Here is a 19,396-nt window from a genome sequence, read left to right as displayed (position 1 = left end):
AGCCTATAGATTGATGATAGCAGAGGACTCAGGATAAATCCCTGGAAAAACTGAGCTAATGTCTGCCACACACCACACTTATTAACCTAGGATGTGACAGTGGGAACTTAAAGGCAAGAAGGTATTTTTAAAGATATTACCCCACAAAGCAATATATAGTAGGACCTCGCTTATTTAAACTTTGCCAGTCTACATATCCCATACATTGATCAAGATTAGCTGTTTCCCCCCTTCTCCAGAGACTTAACAGCACAGCTGCTTGTGGAGAGGTCTTCTATTACTAAAGCTGTGTTATTTTTGCAAGATCCTGCAGAACATTTTCTAGGATATTATTTTTTCTAACACTTTTCCACCATAAGCACGAAGTCCCTCCGTGCTCTCACTGCGTCGCTAACCTGGGAAGCGCTCAGAAACAATGAGATAGATGCCAGTACAATACCCCACCCCAAGACAGTTGCATGGGGCTTAGATACCCTCTGTTAAAGAGACTTCTGAAAGTACCCTAAATAGCAGCGCCTCCCATGTTCCTGGTGCATGTGTTTGCTTTCAATTTGTTCAGTTTTGTTTTGGGTTTTGTCTTCTTATTTCTTGCTTTCATTGCTTCTCTGCCAGTGTGCCCAGGTCTTGATGGTTCCTGGGAAGATGCCATGTAGTAGCTACTGTGAAGGCTTAGCATAAATAAATGAAACGGAGCTATACTTAGCAAATGAACAGAGAACATCCTGCATTGAATTATCCTGGCTTCTTATCCATGGGCCAGATGCTCAGCTACAGTAAGTCAACGGAGCACCAACTTCAATTGAGTTTTATTTCTACTGGCTGAGATCTGCCCCTGCGTTTGTTTGCTTACGACTTCACAATGGGGCTCCCTGGCATTGCTCTAAATGAGCAAGGCTCTACCAGCAGTTCCACCACTGTGGCATTTCTGACTGAACAAGAGGTTGGGTAACAGAACAGGCCAGATTTTCCTCTCCCTTTATAACTCCATGGAGTTAATTCTGATCAACGCCGGTGCACTGGAAATGAGAGGAGACTCAGACCTAATATGCGCTATATAAATACTACCAGCTAGAATGCACTCCTTTTGTATGAGCTTTCACATTGCTGCTACCCCTAATCATGGTGCAAAACAAGAGATTTGGCATTTCTTGCCCAGTCACTCATTTGTGCCAAAAAATCCAATATTTGTGACATGACAATTGCTACAAAGCTGTCACAACTACACCAGGATTGAAATAGGAGTGAACACAAGTTACATCTAGCCCATCCTGCTACATGCTTCCCTACAGAATATTCTCAGTGCTTGGCCCAGTAGAGTTTTAAGGTTATACATGAGACTACGCTATCGTGTAGAGTCAACATTAGGGCAATTTCCTCCTGATCTTCCCCATGGTTTTTCCTTTCCCATGAATCAGTTTTATATCTTCTTGTACCACCCAATCCATTTTCTCTTCCTCTTCTAGGCTTAACTCTCTTCACTGGCTCTCAAAAGTAGGCGCCAAAGAGCCCTTCCTGGTAGGTCTGCAGAATGAAATAGGGAGGATCATGTAGTGGGCTATTAGAGCGTACGGAAGGGAGGTGGAGTCCATGAGAGGATCTGTTGCATCACATTATCCGCAGAATGAAAAAGTTGGAAGAGCCTCGTTCTACAGGTACATCTCTTTGGTGTCATCATTTAGCCAAACTAGAATGTATTTGGCCAAAAGCATCCCTAGGGTAACTACTGATCTCAGTTGCCATGGTCCATTCATTTTCAGGCTTCTTTGCTGAGATTGCCAGCATGGGTTTCAGTTACCAGTTCTGATGCTGGCTTCTGCACATTGGTACCAGCCTGATCTTCTAGTAGGCAGATATCTGCCCACTCTTTTCACATGGGCCACTGCACACTCATATGATTATGCTCAGTGGTCGCTATTTCACGGCTTTGTAACTGTGTGGGGATACAACTATTACAGTATCCTACTGGTTTCTTCGAGTTAAATATCAACTTTGATTTTTCTTTTGGGCGTAGGGGGAGGAGGACACCAAGGTTTGCTTAGTTCCAGATGTTAGAAGCCAAGACAATGGAGACTAAGAGTGAGAGGACTATTTACTTTTCAGCTTACACTAAGACAGCATCTCTTCTCCATGTTCAAGTTCTTGCTGGTAACGTTGCATATAAAGTGAGTGTCAAAGATAATACAATCAGAATTATTTTATTCCAATTGCACCAGGAAGCCCCAGCTGAGATCAGAGCCCCATTATGCAAGGCGCTGTACAAACACATAGCGAGAGGCAGACTCTGCCCCAGAGAGCCTACAATATAAATAAAAACAGAAAGGGAAACAGAGCCACAGAGAGGGGAAGTGACTTGCCCAAAGTTACACAGCAGGTTGGCAGCACAACTGGGAATGGAAGCCAGGTCTCCTGATTCCCAGGCCAGTGCCCTATCTGCTAGGCCATGCTGCCATCAGACTGGATTAAGGAGTCATAGGGATAGAGAGGAAGATTTGGTTCGCACATTTAAAGGACATTTAATAATTCTTTACAGGAATGGGCACCGTGGGGAATGCCAGCTTGGAGGGAAGCTGTGGGATATGTTGTATTGACATTGATCTCAAAGTCCCCAGGAGCTAAAGGTGTTCTATAAACTCTTTCACTGTCCAGCATTAAACAGTGATAGATAGGTTTGGGGTTATTATTTTACAGAGGCACTGGTTGTTTGGACTCATACAGTTTCTTGGTCTGGTTTTCTTGCACTTGTTTATCATATTCAATAAATGAACTCGGCCCATTTTTCATGGTTAACTTTCAAGCAGGCAAAAATTATGTTACTGTAACATCTTGCATCCGACGAAGTGGGCATTCACCCACGAAAGCTTATGCTCCAATACATCTGTTAGTCTTAAAGGTGCCACAGGACTCTGTTGCTTGTAACATCTTATGAACTTTCACTCTCTTCTTACATTTGAACTTAGAATAGGAGTAAATCTGGAGGCCCAATAGTCAGAATAAGACACAGGTGATGTGAGTGGACACAAGATAGTCAATATTGCTGTGCCCAAAAGGAGTGAAGAATGATATTCACTTTCTGTGCAGATCCTCTGCACAGGGGTGCATTTTACCAGAAGAGACAGGATGTAAGGAAATGCAGAGACTTTCCAGTACATCCCAGGAGCACATTTAAAGTACCAGCAATCCTAGTGGGGAATTCTGCTTGAAACCAGCCAGGAAGGAGTGCTGGCACAGACGCCAAATGGCCTGGTTCCTACTTGTCCAAATAGGCAGAGGTGATTATGTGATGCCAGGCAAGGATCTTTCCAGCTGGAGGTATTTTAAACACATACAAAATAATGTCGGAATTATAGGACTGCAATCTTTAAATTATATTAAAAAAAGATGCTCAAAGCATATATCATTGAATTATGAGCAGCTTTGGCAGCTTTATTGATGATGTTGAATCTGGTTGACAGATGCATTTACACTGCATAAGCATTTGAGATGCTAGAGTAATTGCTTATTAGTCTTGTTGTGAGGCAAAACACCAGATTGAAATAAATAGAAGCTCATGAACAGAGAATTTTGCTGCCTCTTTGATTATTTTTTCAAGCTAACCATCTGCTAAGCATCTGGGATTCTTAGAATCCAAGATTCATACCATACACAGGTGGGAATTGAAAAAAATACAAATAGAAAGAACTTGAAAAATCCAAACTATGGTATAAAATGGTTGTGAAATGACTAAGGAAGTTTTTTTTGACAGTGTAGTGTACAGATCTGAATGCAGTATTCCAGTATTGTCAGGACATAAAACATAGGGCACACTATAATTCAATATAATATAGATTTAAAGAAAGTTAGATTCCTACTGGCTGAAGTTTCCTGAGCTGGCCCCCTGCCTGGGGTACTTATTAAGCATGTTAGCCGGGCAAAGCCTTTGTGCTCGCTTCTGCGCAGAGGCCTGATGGTTAGTTAAGACCAAGAAAAGACAATTCTACTTGCAACAGAAACCTCTGCACCCCAATAATGTGACTTCAGGGCGTGGTCCAAAATCCACTAAAAATCAATGGAAAGATTCCCCATGATTCCTTTGGGCTTAATTCACAGGAGATTTGCAGAGACCTCTGTTAGTTTCCTTTTGTGTGGATCAAAAGGCCTCAGTCTGGGGAACCCAAACTTAGAGAGAACTGCCCTGATCTCAGATGGGAAAGAAATTGCTTAGCAGGGGGAGGAGTTTGGAATTCACCGAGGCTCCTGGGGAATAACAAACTCCCTGTGTGAGCCAGGGGATCTCTCCCCAATGGTGGCAAGCTTATTTCCTCCAGCTCCACACTTTGTTTAAACACACTGGGCTTGAATCGCCAATGCCTTGATCAGTCATTTACACCCCCACAGAATGGGCTGTAAAAGAGATTACACAGAGTGCAAGACAATGCGGGGGGGGGGGGGGGGGAGAAATCAGGCTTTTTATCGGTTCTTCCATCCAAGGACCTCACAAAGCATTACAAAGAAAGTCATCCTCATCAGCTCCCTGGAGCTGGGTGTTATCACGATTTTACAGCTGAGGAAACAGGCACAGAGAGATGAAGTGACTCTCTCAAAGTTGCACGGGGGCCTGGCAGAAATGGGAACAGAACCCAGATCTCGTAACGCCCAATCCTAGATCTTAGCCATCTCACCTCTCAGCTGGGGGGGGGCGGGGAAAACATCTCAGAATGAGACACTTCAAAAGGGGGGGTGGGGAGGAAATTCTCAGTGACTAAGTAACGCATAGACCTAGGTTTGGCATTCTGTACATTTTCTACTCCCTGTGACCAAGAGAGGATTCTATTCCCAGCCATGCCTCTGACCTGCTGTGGGATCTCAGACAAATCTCTTCTCGTCTTGGCGCTGTGCCTCTGTTTCCCCTCTCACACACTGCAGACTTCTCTATTTAGACGGTCAGCATTCTGGGGCAGGTGTGTCTATTGCTAAGCTTTTGTACAGCTCCTAGCACAATGAGATCCTGCTCTCAGCTGAGGCCTCGAGGCACTGTTGGAATACAATTAACAACAACAAGAAGTCCAAAGCAAAAAGGGGTAACATTTAGGATTCAGAAAGGAGAAGTTTTGTATTTAATTTATCATGCTTTGCCAGACAGTGTTGATAAAACAAAATATTTGAATTTTCCTCAGCTGCTAATGCATTTCATGCTGAGAAAGGAGAGCTAATAAAAACAGACAGCTAAATAACTGTCCAACTAGGGCAAATAATCATAAAAAAGGCTATTTATTTTTCTTTAAAAAGAAAAAAAACTGAATTGGACATGCATTTTTCAGCATAAAAAGTGCAATTATAAAAAAGCTTTTAAACTAATATTTGTTTGTAGTTCTGAATTATTAAGAATTTCTCCTAGTCACTGGACAGAGCATTTCGGTTAATCTCCCTTGAACAGACACGCACAGGTATTTCTAAGACTTATCCCTGCGTTATGATCTGTCGCCTCAAAAAGCAGTAAATAGTGTCTCAGGGAGCAGAGTTTGTGTGACAAATTCAAGATTAGGTGGATTCCGATCTAAAAAAATTAAATTACGTATCAGAGAAATAATATTAAAGTAAAATAAATTAGAATCGCTACTGAAGATTCTAAAAGTAATTTTTAAAATTAATTAGAATCAAAAAGATGGATCTCAAAGGATAGGACAACTCTAATTTAGACAGACGGTAATTAATTCCTTATTTCAGAAATTCATTAATGGACTGTAAGAGCAAATCATTCCTTTGCTGACGTTAAACTCCTGAGAGGTAGATTCATCTGGAACTAGAATGCGTAAACCCCCTCGCCTTCCCCCCCATCCCCTGACACAGTGATGTGGAAATTCATACCAGCAAGCCTCCTACTGGCGTGACCACGTTCAGACCCTCGACCCACCCGGACTTAGGCGAGCTGACTTTCAATTGGAAAATCCTGGCCGAAATAGCAATTCTTCCTCCCTTTGGAGCTATGAAGATGCCTCTCATTACAATAGGACAGACCCTGGCCCTTGAAGGAGTTTACAAGGAGAGATGTAGAAAGAAGCATCATTCCATTCATACCTCACTCCCCAGCAGTAGACACAGCCCTAGTTCCTGTGCTCTGCACACGGCCACCCAAAAGGAGAGCGGGGAAGTAGTACCATGGAACCCTACCTCAGCTGCGGCCAGCTGATGGACAGTGGAGCATGCTTGTTCCCCCTTCACAGAGGCAATGGGCCTGTCTCAGGCACAATCAGGGATTAAAGGAAAGGGGGAAGATCTCCCACTTGTTAAAAAGAAAAGGGAAGCTCCCACCTTTTCTCCCTAGCTTGGGTACGCCACAGATCCCTCCCATCCCATTTGTTGGTGAAGGAAAGAGCTCCCCTCCTCCTGTTTCAATGTATTTTAACCACTGGCCATAATACCTCATGGAGTTCCCCCTGGGCCAGCACAGCTTCCCACCGACCACTCTGTGGCTCTGGGCCTTAAAAGGGAAACAAAGACTCTGCAGAGACAGGGACATACCGTAACTTCACAGCCAGGCAGTATCTGTGTACACCAAGGAAGAGTTTAAAGAGGATGAATTTCCCTGCTTTCTCCCCCTTATAAAAAACACCAGACACATATTTTGTGGCTCTGAAATAATAAAAATCCACATCAGCTTCACAAAGCAATATCCAGGAATGAAATAGCTGGAGTACAACAATAGGCCTAGGGCATCAATTTCCACTACCAACAAATAAATCCACTGGCAGCCTGATCTCATGATGCCAGTCAAGGCCTGGAAAACATTCCACTGGCTGGCATCTGGATCCCTTTGATAACTAGCTACATTTATAGCTTATCCTTGGAGCTGGAGGGTTTGTTAAGGAGAGGATAAGCAGGATATGAATTGGTTCTTTGCATCAACTGGACATTAGCCCAAACCAAAATCCTGGATGTGCAAAGACCTGAACTTTGGATCTGGATACAACCTCTCCTGCTAGCCCTTCTCCCTGGGCTGGATTGAGACAAAATCCTGGATCTGTAACGCTACCTTTCAAACAGTAAACTCCTTGGGCCAGGGACAGTGCCTAAGACAGCGGGGTCCTGGCTGGCCTTCGGGCACGACCATAATATAAAAATCGATTAATTTATGCAAGTTAGGTGATTAGGTTTTCAGTGGAGACAGGCCTGTGTGCTGCATGCACAGAAGCCTGCAGCCATCCTTGGCTTAGAGACAACAGGAATGTCTAGGAAGCAGGATGTAGAAGGTGCAGAAGACGTGTCTAATGGAGATTGGAAGATAGTCTTCCCATGGCACTAGAACAGGGGTAGACAACGTATGGCATGTGTGCCGAAGGCGGCACGTGAACTGATTTTCAGTGGCACTCATAGTGCCCGGGTCCTGGTCACCGGTCCGGGGGGCTTTGCATTTTAATTTAAATGACACTTCTTAAACATTTTAAAAACCTTATTTACTTTACTTACAACAATAGTTTAGTTATATATTACAGACTTATAGAAAGAGACCTTCTAAAAACGTTAAAATGTATTACTGGCACGCAAAACCTTAAATTAGAGTGAATAAATGAAGACTCGGCACACCACTTCTGAAAGGTTGCCAACCCCTGCACTAGAAGCTGTTACCGTGGAAGAGGAAACGTTGGAAGAGAAGGGCAGTTCAGAGAGCAGTTTACAATTCTACCTTTAGGATAATAAACTAGGAGCATTTATGGGGACATATATGTCACACACACACACACACACGTACGTAATAGGCAATACAGGTCGAAACACCTAAAGCAGGGGTCTCAAACTCAAATGACCATGAGGGCCACATGAGGACTAGTATATTGGCCCGAGGGCCGCATCACTGACACCTCCCCTCGCTGGCGCCAGCCCCGCCCCCCCTCCACCCCTTCCATGAGGCCCCACCCCTGCTCTGTCTCTTCTCCACCTCCTCCCCTGAGCGCGTTCCTCCCCCCTCCCTCCTGGAAAATGCTAAGCGTTATACAGAGCATACAGATCACTGCTGCTCCTACAACAAGTCATTTCCAAGCGGTTTTAATAAAATATATACACTTAGTAATGCACCTCACGCAAAGGACAAAACACACAGTTAGATTTACTTCTGTTAAAGCCCCAGCACTGCACTGGGCTGCACCACCACAACGGCGAAGGGGTCTGAATGGTTTTTGTTCCAGCTGTGCCTACAGGCAGAAGAAGAATGAGCGAGGGCCGAGCTCAAGGAGATCAGGCCAACCTCACATCTGGCCCATCCCGAGAATGGTGTCAGGATCTGCATTTCTGAAAAGCCAACATCTTCTTGGGGGCTGCAGTGTGGAAAGGCTCCCATCTGCCCAAGTGATTTATTTCTGCTGTGTTTCTTAGATCCTTCCCATAGGAACCAAGAAAGGAAATTGCGCTCTCAACTGGGCTCATGCTGCAAATTCTGCAAAGGAAATGAGATGGCTCTGGCAACATAACCAGCTTCAGAAAAAAAGTGTTGAACGTCACATGCTGTCAATGCAACAAGGACAGCTATTGTATATATTGGTTTAGAAGTCACCCCTTTACTATGCCAGATGCAGAGGAAACCCATTATATCTAATGATAGGTGTAAAGTTCCAACTAACAAAAGTATCCTACTTTAAACAAGGCTTCTTAGGTTATGGATTTCCCTTTTAGATACAGTTAACCTCTAATCTTCCCCTGAATCCCTCCCATACCTTATAAGTGCGCAGCTACTCAGCGTACCAAGCACGGTCAGGGAAAGGCGATACCAGTTTTCTCCTCCTCCAGCCAGCTGCTTCAATCAATTTTCTTCCGGACAAGCACTTGAACATTGTGTTACAGACAGCTTCCTTTACAGCTCACTGAATCAAATGTTCTCCACTCTACAGTGTTGTCTCTTTCATTTACTGTGTGACAAATGGCAGAAAATTGTTTGGTTTTCTGTTATTATAACCCAGGGATATTAAATTTACATCAAAACAGAGGGACTAGAGCTAGGGAAATGAAATGTTACCTCTGGAGAGAGGAAGGGACAGGTTTACCTTTGATTACCTCATATGGCTTTGGCTGTCTACTCTCCCCGCTCCCGCTTCTCCCATATTACGTGGGGACCCCCACTCATTTTGTTTTCCGATTTAGGGAAACAGGCTGCAGCTGGGCAGAACAGGGTTAGAATCAGGCCTAACCTGATCCTAACCAGCAGGTGGAAATAGCCCAGGCAAATATTTGTCAAACAGTCAATATGTGCAGTATTTGGAGGGATAAATAGAGCTGGCCCATATAGTGGGTATGGAGAAGTTATTACCTCCCCTTCCCAATCCCATGGAGAAGTGTTCTGAAACCACCTGCCCTTGGACCACACAATTGTGCCAAAAAGTAAACAGGAGTTTCATGAATTATCCCAAGAGACCAATGCAGTGTAGGGGGTGAATCTCCCCCCTGCACTCCAATTCATAAACACAGGGGCATGTGTGTGAATATCATAGAATCTCAGGGTTGGAAGGGACCTCAGGAGGTCATCTAGTCCAACGCCCTGCTCAAAGTAGGACCAATCCCCAACTAAGCCAGTACATGCACACCCAAACCTCATCACCCGCGGTTTATTCCGACACTCCTGCAGCTTCCCCGTACTTCAATCCTTAGGAATCTGGCATACTGCATCTCCTTGTTTTATCTCTTCCTTCTCTTTTCCCTTTCTTTGCTCTATTTGTTCTTCCTTTCTATCCCCTTCCTTGTCCCTGCATTGTGCTTTCTCCCTCTCTCCTCTCCAGTCCCGAGAGTCAGAACCGCTCCCTCCCAACCCTAAGTCAGGCATGCTCAGCCCTCACACAGTATCAGACAATAGCCCCAACCCACGCAGCAGTACAGCAAGGGCCAAGAGAAGAGGTGAAGCGGGAGCTGCTGCAGCTGGGGAGGTGCATTCAGTTGCAGTCTTTTTGTGGTGTGTGCATGCTATGGGGTCCTGAGCCACGACTGGGGGTCCTAAGCACAACCGTTAAATAACTTTCGCTGGGGAACTCCGATGCAATAATGAACAGATTCTCTCCTCAGACTCCCCCCCCCTCCAGAAACGGACAGCAATATGAGGGGATCACACAGCGTATGGCCCATCTACCCCATCACCAGCTTGAAATCTGCCCTCCTGTACACCCAGGTGCTTGGGAGCACCTCTGGCTTACACCGTACTCTCATCGTGCGACGAAGTCATTGACACTGAATTGGAGCAATGGCACGCCTGCAGTGGGTTTTGGTTTGAAAAGTGTCTCCTTTACACGGGGGGACAGGGGCCTATCAACACCAGGAGTCAGCTTTTGAGAGCTTTTTCCAGGAAGGATCATAAATCCCCCCCCCCCCAAAGTCTCAAGGAGTCTCTTATCCCTCCTCCCCCATCTCCAAGTACTGAATAAGAAGCAGGAGGCCTCAGCGCAGACATCTCCATCAGGAGGTCTCATCCTCTTACTGGAGCCAAGCAAGCTCACAAACCCTTTGCCAGACACACTCTTAATCCATTAGCAACCCCCTTGGTAGCCTCTCATCTGCTTCCTAATCATCAGAAGGCCTCTGAATCTCTGTACGGATACCAGAAAGCATCTTCTCTTCAGAATAAGCTTCTTATCGTCTTACCAAAAAGCACACGGCATTTGGTGAGCGGATAAGAGACAGTCACAGCACACTCATTAAATAAAAATGGATTTTTGGTAGGTGAGATTTTTCCCCTCCACAGCATCAAACATCCCCCATCTTTTCCAGTTGTTGATAAACATGGAAATCTATTCTCCTTCCAGCACGGGGAACAAGGAATCTTTTACCCTCTCCCTTAAAAAACAGGAATAAGCCTCTTATCCTCTTACCAAGAACAGTGAGCATCACAAATCCTGTATCAGCCTCACTAAGGTTAGGGTTGTTTGCATTACGTGAAAAGATTTTATAAAGTGGCAAACAAAAGGCAGATCATTCCATTCCTTTATCTGAAATATCCTTCCAGCGAAGGCAGAGTTGTTTAGGAGTAGATTTAATTGGCTATTATTCAGTATCAGGTTAAGGCAAGTTCTCCAGTTTCCCACAAAGAACTTCTGAGCTAATTTGTTCCTACTTGAGGATAAAAGGTCATTTTGCTGACTAGGAAGTTAAGTAAACAAAATTAGCATCTGATTTAAGAGACTTCTTATTCCCTCTGGTGTAAATTAGTGTAAAAATTAGCAGGACTGTCGGTTGTCTCTGTTTTCTGCATTTCAAATGCATCCGTTCCCTCAATGTAACAGTGGAGAGGCTTACGGTTTCTTTATTTAAGCAGGGGTGTGGGGGAAGCTGGGAGAGAAAGGGCTGAATACATCTGCTTATGAAGAGGAAGGTACTCAATGACAATAAAAGCAAGGCCAAGAAGCTGACAGCCACTGCAAACACCAGGACACTCAAAGATAGAAATTTTAAACCATGTTTCTAATACAACACAATCTACCTGTGGAACTCTTTGCCACATGATAGTCCTAAAGCAGAAAGATTAGAAGGATTTTATATTATAAACAAGAACAGAATACCTAGTTACATAGGCTAGGATAAGCTTTTATTTTGGATATCAACCTTGTTCTTATGTCATACTCAAACTCTGGAAGACATTTTGATATCATGGTGATATTTTTTAAAGTCAGAATCACAGAGTTTAAGGCCAGAAGCAACCACCAGATAATATAGTCTGACCTCCTGGATATCACAGACCACCACCATCACAGATGCACTAACCCCAATAACTGAAATTAGAACAAAGCACTACAGTCCACAGGAGACTTGATATGGGTCCCACAAAAAGAAAGATGGACTGAGATGCACCAGTGCCCAAGGCCCTTGCAATAGCATGGAAATGATTAAATGAGATATACCCAGATAATCCTGGCAAGTGACCCACACTCTCATGCTGCAGAGGAAGGTGAAAATGTCCCCATCACAATGCCAATCTGACTTGGGGGGAAATTCCTTCCCGACCCCACAGATCAGTTAGACCCTGAGCATGTGAGCAAGGATCAGGCAGCCAAGCACCCAAAAGAGAGAATGCTTGGTGCCATCTCAGAACCCTGTCCAATGTCCCATCTCCAGCTCTTGCCATCTCTGATGCTTCAGAAGAAGGAGAAAAAAAAATACCCCAACAACTCCTAAATCCAGAATATATTGAGGTGGGGGCAAAATCCTTTCCTGATTGCTGCAGGTGGCTGGCTGAAACTCTGAACCATGAGCTTTTGGGAACACAAGACAGAGATTAGGAGTGAGCCCCAGGGCTGCTGAGCCCTGATGTCTGTCAAGTCTGGGCATAAAACCCAATTATTAACTGCCCGGGGTTAGGAAAATAGTTCCTTGAGAGGCAGGTTACTACAAGTTCTCCATTACAAGGGATTTAAAATTTCTTCTGAAGCATCTGTTCCTGGTTACTGTTGGCCAGGCCAATAAATAACCGACCCAAGCCTGTCCATTCTTCAAGTGGCCAAGCAAGAGGGACCTTGCGACATGTGCACAAAGTTAATAAATTCAGCCTCTGGGGGGGGACCAACCAAAGGAGGACATTTTAGAGTCGAAGGGCCTTCTCCAGAGAATCTGCCATTAGCAGGAAGTGTGTCTACTGGCTGTGGTAGGATAGCATCTCAGGTAACCTAAACCAAATCTTTTAAGGCTCTTAGAGCCTGTACTTTGCATAACATATGCTGTTAGAATGAGTGGTGCATAGAATTAGGATTGGAGCCAGGCAACCATTTGTAGCAAATAAATAGTTTACCCTGCCAAATTTAACCTTTTTTCTTATTGGAGTTGTTCACAAACAGACTTTGGTTTTTAAAGATTTGTTCATCAAAATTGCTCGAGGCTTGAGGAGAAGAGATTTCAGCTTTGGGGTGATATTTGTGAACCCTTCACTATGATTATTTGTTATGCAGGGTTTGTGATGGTTTTCTTGAGATCCCTGCTGCTGTTTCTGCCTGTTGACTGGATGACTGAAGCAATTTACAAATTAAGATGTTGGAAAAAGATTTCAAAATGGCTGCCTGAACACTTCTAGCATGAATTTTTAAATGAATAAATCTGTATATTTTTGGCAATATAAAAAGAGCGATCACTGTAGCACTGAAGCACCAACACAACACGGACAAGCCCTTTCCTTTCCTCAAACGTTCTTGTGAACAACAGAAAATCTCTCCATGAATGTTCCCAGAGAGTGAACTTAAAGGATCACAAATGCCATCAAATCAAATCTGGGGGGTACTGATTCACAGTGAGCCTGGAAATAAGGGGGGAAGTTATTAACGGTGAGGGTGATTAACCACTGGAACAATTTACCAAGGTTTGAGGTGGACTCTCCATCACCGGCAATTGCAAAAATCTGAGGCTGGATTTTTTCCTGAAAGATGCTCTAGGAATTTTTCCGGGGAAGTTCTATGGCCTGTGTTACACAGGTCACACTGGATAATCACAGGCCTTGGAATCGATCAATACATCTGCATAGGAACATAGGCCTGGAAGGGGCTTCCTGGGTTGAGTCCAGTCCCTGGCTCTGCAGACAGCCCCATCAGATCATCCTGTTCATAAGCTTCATGATTCCTCCCTTGAAGTGGTTGCCCAATTCTAGACCCTTATTCTTCTCTTTGGCCCTGATCCTGCAGTGAGCTCCGGGGGGAGGGAGGGGGAAGATGGGAGATTTAGGGGGATTCATGCCCTCAGACAGAGCCCCATGAAGTTAGTGAGGCTCCATTCCACAGAGCTCATTGCAAGGGCCTTATTTAAGTTTCTTTGTCGGAGGGTCTATCTATGCTACAATCAGAGGTGTGACTGCAGCGTGTGTAGACACACCAGAGCTAGTTTTGATCACAACACGGGCAGCAGTGGGGGCTAGCCTTCCAAGTACTTACCCAGGGTGGGACCCTTGTACAACCCGTGCTGCCGCTTTCACGGCTATTGTTATTGGAGCTAGCTAGATCAAAGCTTGCTCAGGTGTGTCTACACCAGTGGAGGTCATCCATCTGATTGCCGTGTAGACAGACCCTTAGCATAGTCGTACCCCTTTGGCAGAAACACCAGTGCTCGCGGTGACTTTTAGGGGGAACGCTAGTCTCTGAACTAGTCTGTTTCCAGAAGAATACCCACCGTGAGATGGGAATCAATTTATCAAGAGTCTTCTCCTAGACCCATAGCACCCCCAGATGGCGCCTGACCTCAGCCTACCTTTTTCAGACAGGTGGTACTCGCATTCCAATGATGCCCTCCCACAGCCATATTTTTAATCCACCATGCTACTAATTTGTGTGTTGATTTTCCGCTATGTAATTCGCACATATTTCCACCTTAATTGGTAAAAATCAATCCCCCGGTCCCTGAGAGGGGTGAAGCATTTTCACCCGAACTCATCATTTTTAAGATGATTGCTTGTTAGCCCAAAAAGACGGGGAACGGAGAGCAATATGTTAAAATGAAGAACATGAATATTAATTCCCCTAAGAGGTATGGAATCTGTCTATTCTACCAGCTAAGCAAAGGGAACATTCCTATAGCCCCATAAGAGACATGCAAGCACCGAAGTACTCGTTTGGATTCCAATTTAAAATGTGAGAAGAAACACCAGTTTTACTGCTAAACAGCAGCACAACTATGGAAATTCTGATCCTCCTAGGTTTAGGGTTTAGTAGATGCCCCAGAACAGGGTTTGAGCTAAAGGAAAGTAGAGCTAGAAGGAAGATGTTGATGACGCATGCTGCGTGTCCCACGTTACATACGGAGACTCTAGAATTTGTGCAATAATCCTGGCTCTAGTTTACATTCCCAAGCCCCTGGTGTCATCCTGAACTAGGCCCCTTCTGAAATCTAACCCTCTTTCTCCAGTCCCATTCATCATACTATACTCAGCACCTCTAGAAATGAGGCCCTGCAGTATAACAAGTTAGGATCCCAAAAATTAAAGCACTCCAACCCAGTCACTACTTTGGAGAGTTCTGGCCTTAATAGCCATACCCTTCTGCCTTTGAGTATTGCTAGAGTATAAGGAGGAGCTCATTTTCTCCACTCCATGTTTTCCTCTGGAATTAGCTGGCAGACTCTGTGCTAGAAACAGGATGAAAGTTCAGAGCCATTCGCAAAAGGGACCTCTGATAAGGTCGATAGAATTTGAGGAACAAACAAGGCTGATGCGGTTGTGGCAACACAATCTTATGAAAACAAAGATAAAACCACAACAAAAAAAATCAAGCAGAAGACTCATTAAGCATATGCTTACAAGCTAATAAGACATGTAAACAACAACAACTGCCAGTAAACCACAGGCATGAGCTCTCCCCAAGTCACAAATTGGTAATAATCAGGTTTGATGGATTTGGTTTACAGTCTTACCCGTTTGCAGATTTTCTTCTGTTTCAGGAAGTCAGCCAGTAAAAATCCCTCAGCACTTGCAGAACTATTTGCATTAAAGATTCCTAATCACCACTGGTCTGTTATTTGCCAGAGAGTCCCATGCCAGGAGTGTCTGTCCCTTTACAATACAGAGGTCTCACACAGGGAATGTGAAGGATCCAAATTCAAGACAGAAACTCCGTACCAAAGCAGTAGTGATATCAGATAGACATGCTTAACTCCAGGGGGAATGCTGCTTGCATCCAACCTTTCTTCCCATTCAGATAATGTTGCAAAAGCCCTTTGCACTGGCAAAAAATGAGTTCAGATGAGTTTAAATAAAGTGATCATAGGCCTGAGAAACACATGTGACAACAAAGGCCAACAGAGATTCTCAAACAACTCTGGGGTCACTGATTGCTTTAGACGCAGGTGCAATACCTTCCCTTCACTGAGAAGTAAGCAGAGCCCAGCCTGTGCTAATTTACTCCTCGGGATGATAACTGGCTCCAGTGATCTCACAGATTACTCACACCCTTTACTGTCCATGTAGCAGGGCTGCTTCCACAATATTTAGGATTATAAATATTGGTGTGGATGTGTGTGTGTACTCACGCAAGTCCTAATGACATCAGTGCGTCAAACGGAGTATAAGACCTTTAGCATGCAGGATTTGGCATTCATTATGCTGAAAGTAATTTAAAATATGTAAGAGTATGAGTCAATGGGTTAGAGAATTATTATTATAAAACATTTATATAGCACCCTAAGTTTACCTGGCATGTCACAAACAAGAAGACACATTCTCTGACTCTGAAAGATTACAGTCTAAATAAGACAGGACTTACAAACGGAAGACAAAAACCACAGGACAACAGCCCAGGAGCAGGGAGAGTTTGGAAATTATTGAGGAAATTAGAGGAGGAGAGTTTGGGTTTTAAGGAATTGTTTGAATCATGGTTCTTATAATCAGTAGCTCTCAAAAAGTTTTACAGATCAGGTCAATGTCATTAGCTTTATTTTACAGGTGGGGAAACTGAGGCACAGAGCAGCAAGCCTTGCCTAAGATCACCCCGTAGCACAGCTGGAAATAGAACCCAGCTTTCCTCAGTCCCATTTCACTGCTCTAGCTACCAGGCCACATTTATGCTTTCCCGAACACATACCCAGCAGACACACTTTTCACCCGACTTTTAGATAGGAACCAGCCAAACAAAAATAAAGTCTCCACGAGCGAGCCTGGAGTGTGAGTATCCTCTGTAACATCAGCTACATCAGTGATGCCTCCCAAATTGGCATCGGCCTCCTACAGGCAGGCAGGCAGACTCCTCTAAAATGTAAAGATGCGGTACCGAGAAATCAACGTCCTCCTCTGAACAATTATACAGCTGCCTACATCGCCCAAAGAAAGACCTCTAGGCAGATGAAGATAGCGTTGTCATTCCAGGCATGGGGGCAGCATGATCGAAGGGATGAAGCTGAATGTGGAAGAAAATAAAGGGAAGAATATAGGGATCAAGGGGAGATGGGGGTGGGACTGCGCATATAGGCCCTGGACAACTTTTTCTTGTCATTCATGAAAGCGAAAGATTCTAAGAGCTGAACGAAATGACTTGACTTCCATCCTATGACAATGTTTTTGCAGCCTCCTATACTTATTGTATACTTATTAGCATTATTACTTAGCACATTTATTCAGCTTCCTCAAGCTCACTCCCAATATTTAATATCATAAATACACAAGAAGCTTATTGTAATAAATACAGCACCACTGTAAATGAAATAGTAATTAGGAATATAACTCACAGAGGTTTTAGTAAATATGTATTTCCTAGGAGGTGCTAATCTTCAAAGTAAATGCCATAAATACCCGCCACATTCCTCCAAGTTCCTGCTTCCTCCCCCTCAAATTTTTTTTGCCTGCTAATTGGAATTTTAAAAGTCACCCCATTTAAAATAGTACATTGGCAACAGCTGCACGGGCTGTCTGAGACTAAAATTCAGCTGAGGCTAACAGTTTAGCGAGTCACTTGGGAAAGCGAGTCTGGGCAAAGCAATCCATTCCCCTGCCCCTTTGCAGTACTTCACTGTTGGTTGGGGATGCAGCTGGTGTTTTATTCCGTCATATGTTAGAGTAGGTGCTGCCTTCACTCATGATTCATCAATCTCACCACTATTGGCCGCTGCTGCTGGGCTACCTTTGTGTCCCTTCCATGGCATATTCCCTTCCACCATCTTCCCCTCACTTGGTTTCTTGGCAGGCATCAAGAATATCTCACCTTCCATTGTTCAATCTGGCCCATTGCTATACCTTATATTTTGATATATACCAACATGCAGTAGAGAGAAAAATTATTCTGAGGGGGTTATGCTGGTGCCTAAGGAACCCAGATGAGATCAGAGCTCTATTGTGCTCGGGTAGGAGCCACAGAGGGACTCGGGTGTTGCAAATGGCACCTAACTTTAAGGCTAGGTCTACACTACCCGCCTGAATCGGCGGGTAGAAATCGACCTCTCGGGGATCGATTTATCGCGTCCCAACGGGACGCGACAATCAGTCCCCTAATTGACGCTCTTACTCCACCAGCGGAGGTGGGAGTAAGCGCCGTCGACAGGAAGCCGTGGAGGTTGATTTTGCCGCGGTCCTCACAGCGGGGTAAGTCGGCTGCGATACGTCGAATTCAGCTACGCTATTCACGTAGCTGAATTTGCGTATCTTAAATCGACTCCCCCCTGTAGTGTAGATGTAGCCTTAGAGGCCTAAAAAAATGAGAGGAACAGCACTGTGATCCACAAAGCCTGAGCTAGGCGCCTCGCCTCCCTAGACAACAAATGGGGAGAGAGAGGCACCTTATCATGTGGTCCACAAAAGTCAGCCTGCTAGGCGAGGGGTCGCCTAAGCTAGCCAAGGGGAGATGCCAACAAAGGGTGGCGAGTGCCTAACCTGGGCTGTAGGGACGTGCCTATGGCTGCTTAGCCATCCACAAATGGGAACCCGCTGCCTGGAGTCAGGCCCTTGAGGCACGTAAGGCGTTTCAGGAATGCGATAGGTGGCTGCCTCCCACCGTATAGCTTTTTGCTTGGTGGTTAGAGCACACACCTGGGATGGGGGAGACGCAGGTTCCATTCCCCTTGCTCTGCAAGAGGGGGAGAAAGGATTTGAACAGGAGTCTCTCCCCACTCAAGAGAGCTATGGGATAGTCCATAAATCAGCTTGCTGAAGCTATTTCACAGTGGGCAAATAACAGAGGGACTAGAACAGGGGGACTAGACCCAGGGTCTCCGGCCGCTCAGGGGGGCGCCTGACCCACTAGACTACAGTGTCTCTCTTACACTTGTGTCCTCTCTGGCCCAATTACTGTTTACATATTTAGCCATCGTGGAATGGTCCAAAAGAGTTTAGACTCTAAATAGACAAGACAAACAAAGGGTGGGAGAAAGGAAGGTTCATTATCCTCATTTTGCAGATGGGGAACTGAGGCACAGAGGCCCCAGAAGTTAGGGAGCCTAAATGTTTTTGAGGCTCTGGGCCAGAGAAATTAAAAGACAGCCTGGGTCCCACAAGCAGTCTGGGATAGAACAGCTCTTCAGAGGCCAACTCTGATGCCTTAATGCCAAAACCAAAACCATCCTCTTCTCTCCTACAGAAGGCTATAAACAGCCATTGTACTTCAGCTCCAGTTCAGAACTTGCACCCACCCTTTTTATGTTAAGGTCTGATAAAGATTGGTCACTTTTTATTTCTTGTTCATTTCATGCTGCCTCTGCAAAGCCTGGCTCTAGTTTGGGACCAGAAGCAGAGGTGCTGGCATACAAGAAAAATGCTGTTCTCCCAGGGTCATGGCCTTGCTGCTAGAGAGGAGACGGTGTGGAAAATAAAGAGGATTCTTTATGGAGGCTGCTGGACAGAGACCCTGTGGCTCCATCTAGTCCTCAGATGGAATAACACGGCCTTGGGCTGCCTAGTGCCACCACAGCCAATCCCTAAACCCTGGCCTGCAGTACATAGTCATGGAGGGGAGTGCTGACTACCCTACAAAAATATTCACCAGACCCATTGAAGCAGGTT

At 44.8% G+C, this 19,396-nt stretch overlaps 1 long non-coding RNA gene across 1 annotated transcript in view; it reads right to left on the bottom strand.

The window, feature by feature from the left end:
* LOC117867131 overlaps positions 1–15,766 on the bottom strand; it is a 35,507-nt gene extending 19,741 nt beyond the window's left edge. The window contains exon 1 of the long non-coding RNA XR_004643315.1: positions 15,328–15,766. This is a non-coding gene — a long non-coding RNA (uncharacterized LOC117867131). The remainder of the gene's footprint in view (positions 1–15,327) is intronic.
* Positions 15,767–19,396: the final 3,630 nt, after the last annotated feature.

The sequence above is a fragment of the Trachemys scripta genome, chromosome 17 (assembly GCF_013100865.1).
Source record: "Trachemys scripta elegans isolate TJP31775 chromosome 17, CAS_Tse_1.0, whole genome shotgun sequence".
Lineage (NCBI taxonomy): Eukaryota > Metazoa > Chordata > Testudines > Emydidae > Trachemys > Trachemys scripta.
Note: the sequence above shows the minus strand (reverse complement) of the source record. Positions and strands in the feature narration are given on the sequence as shown.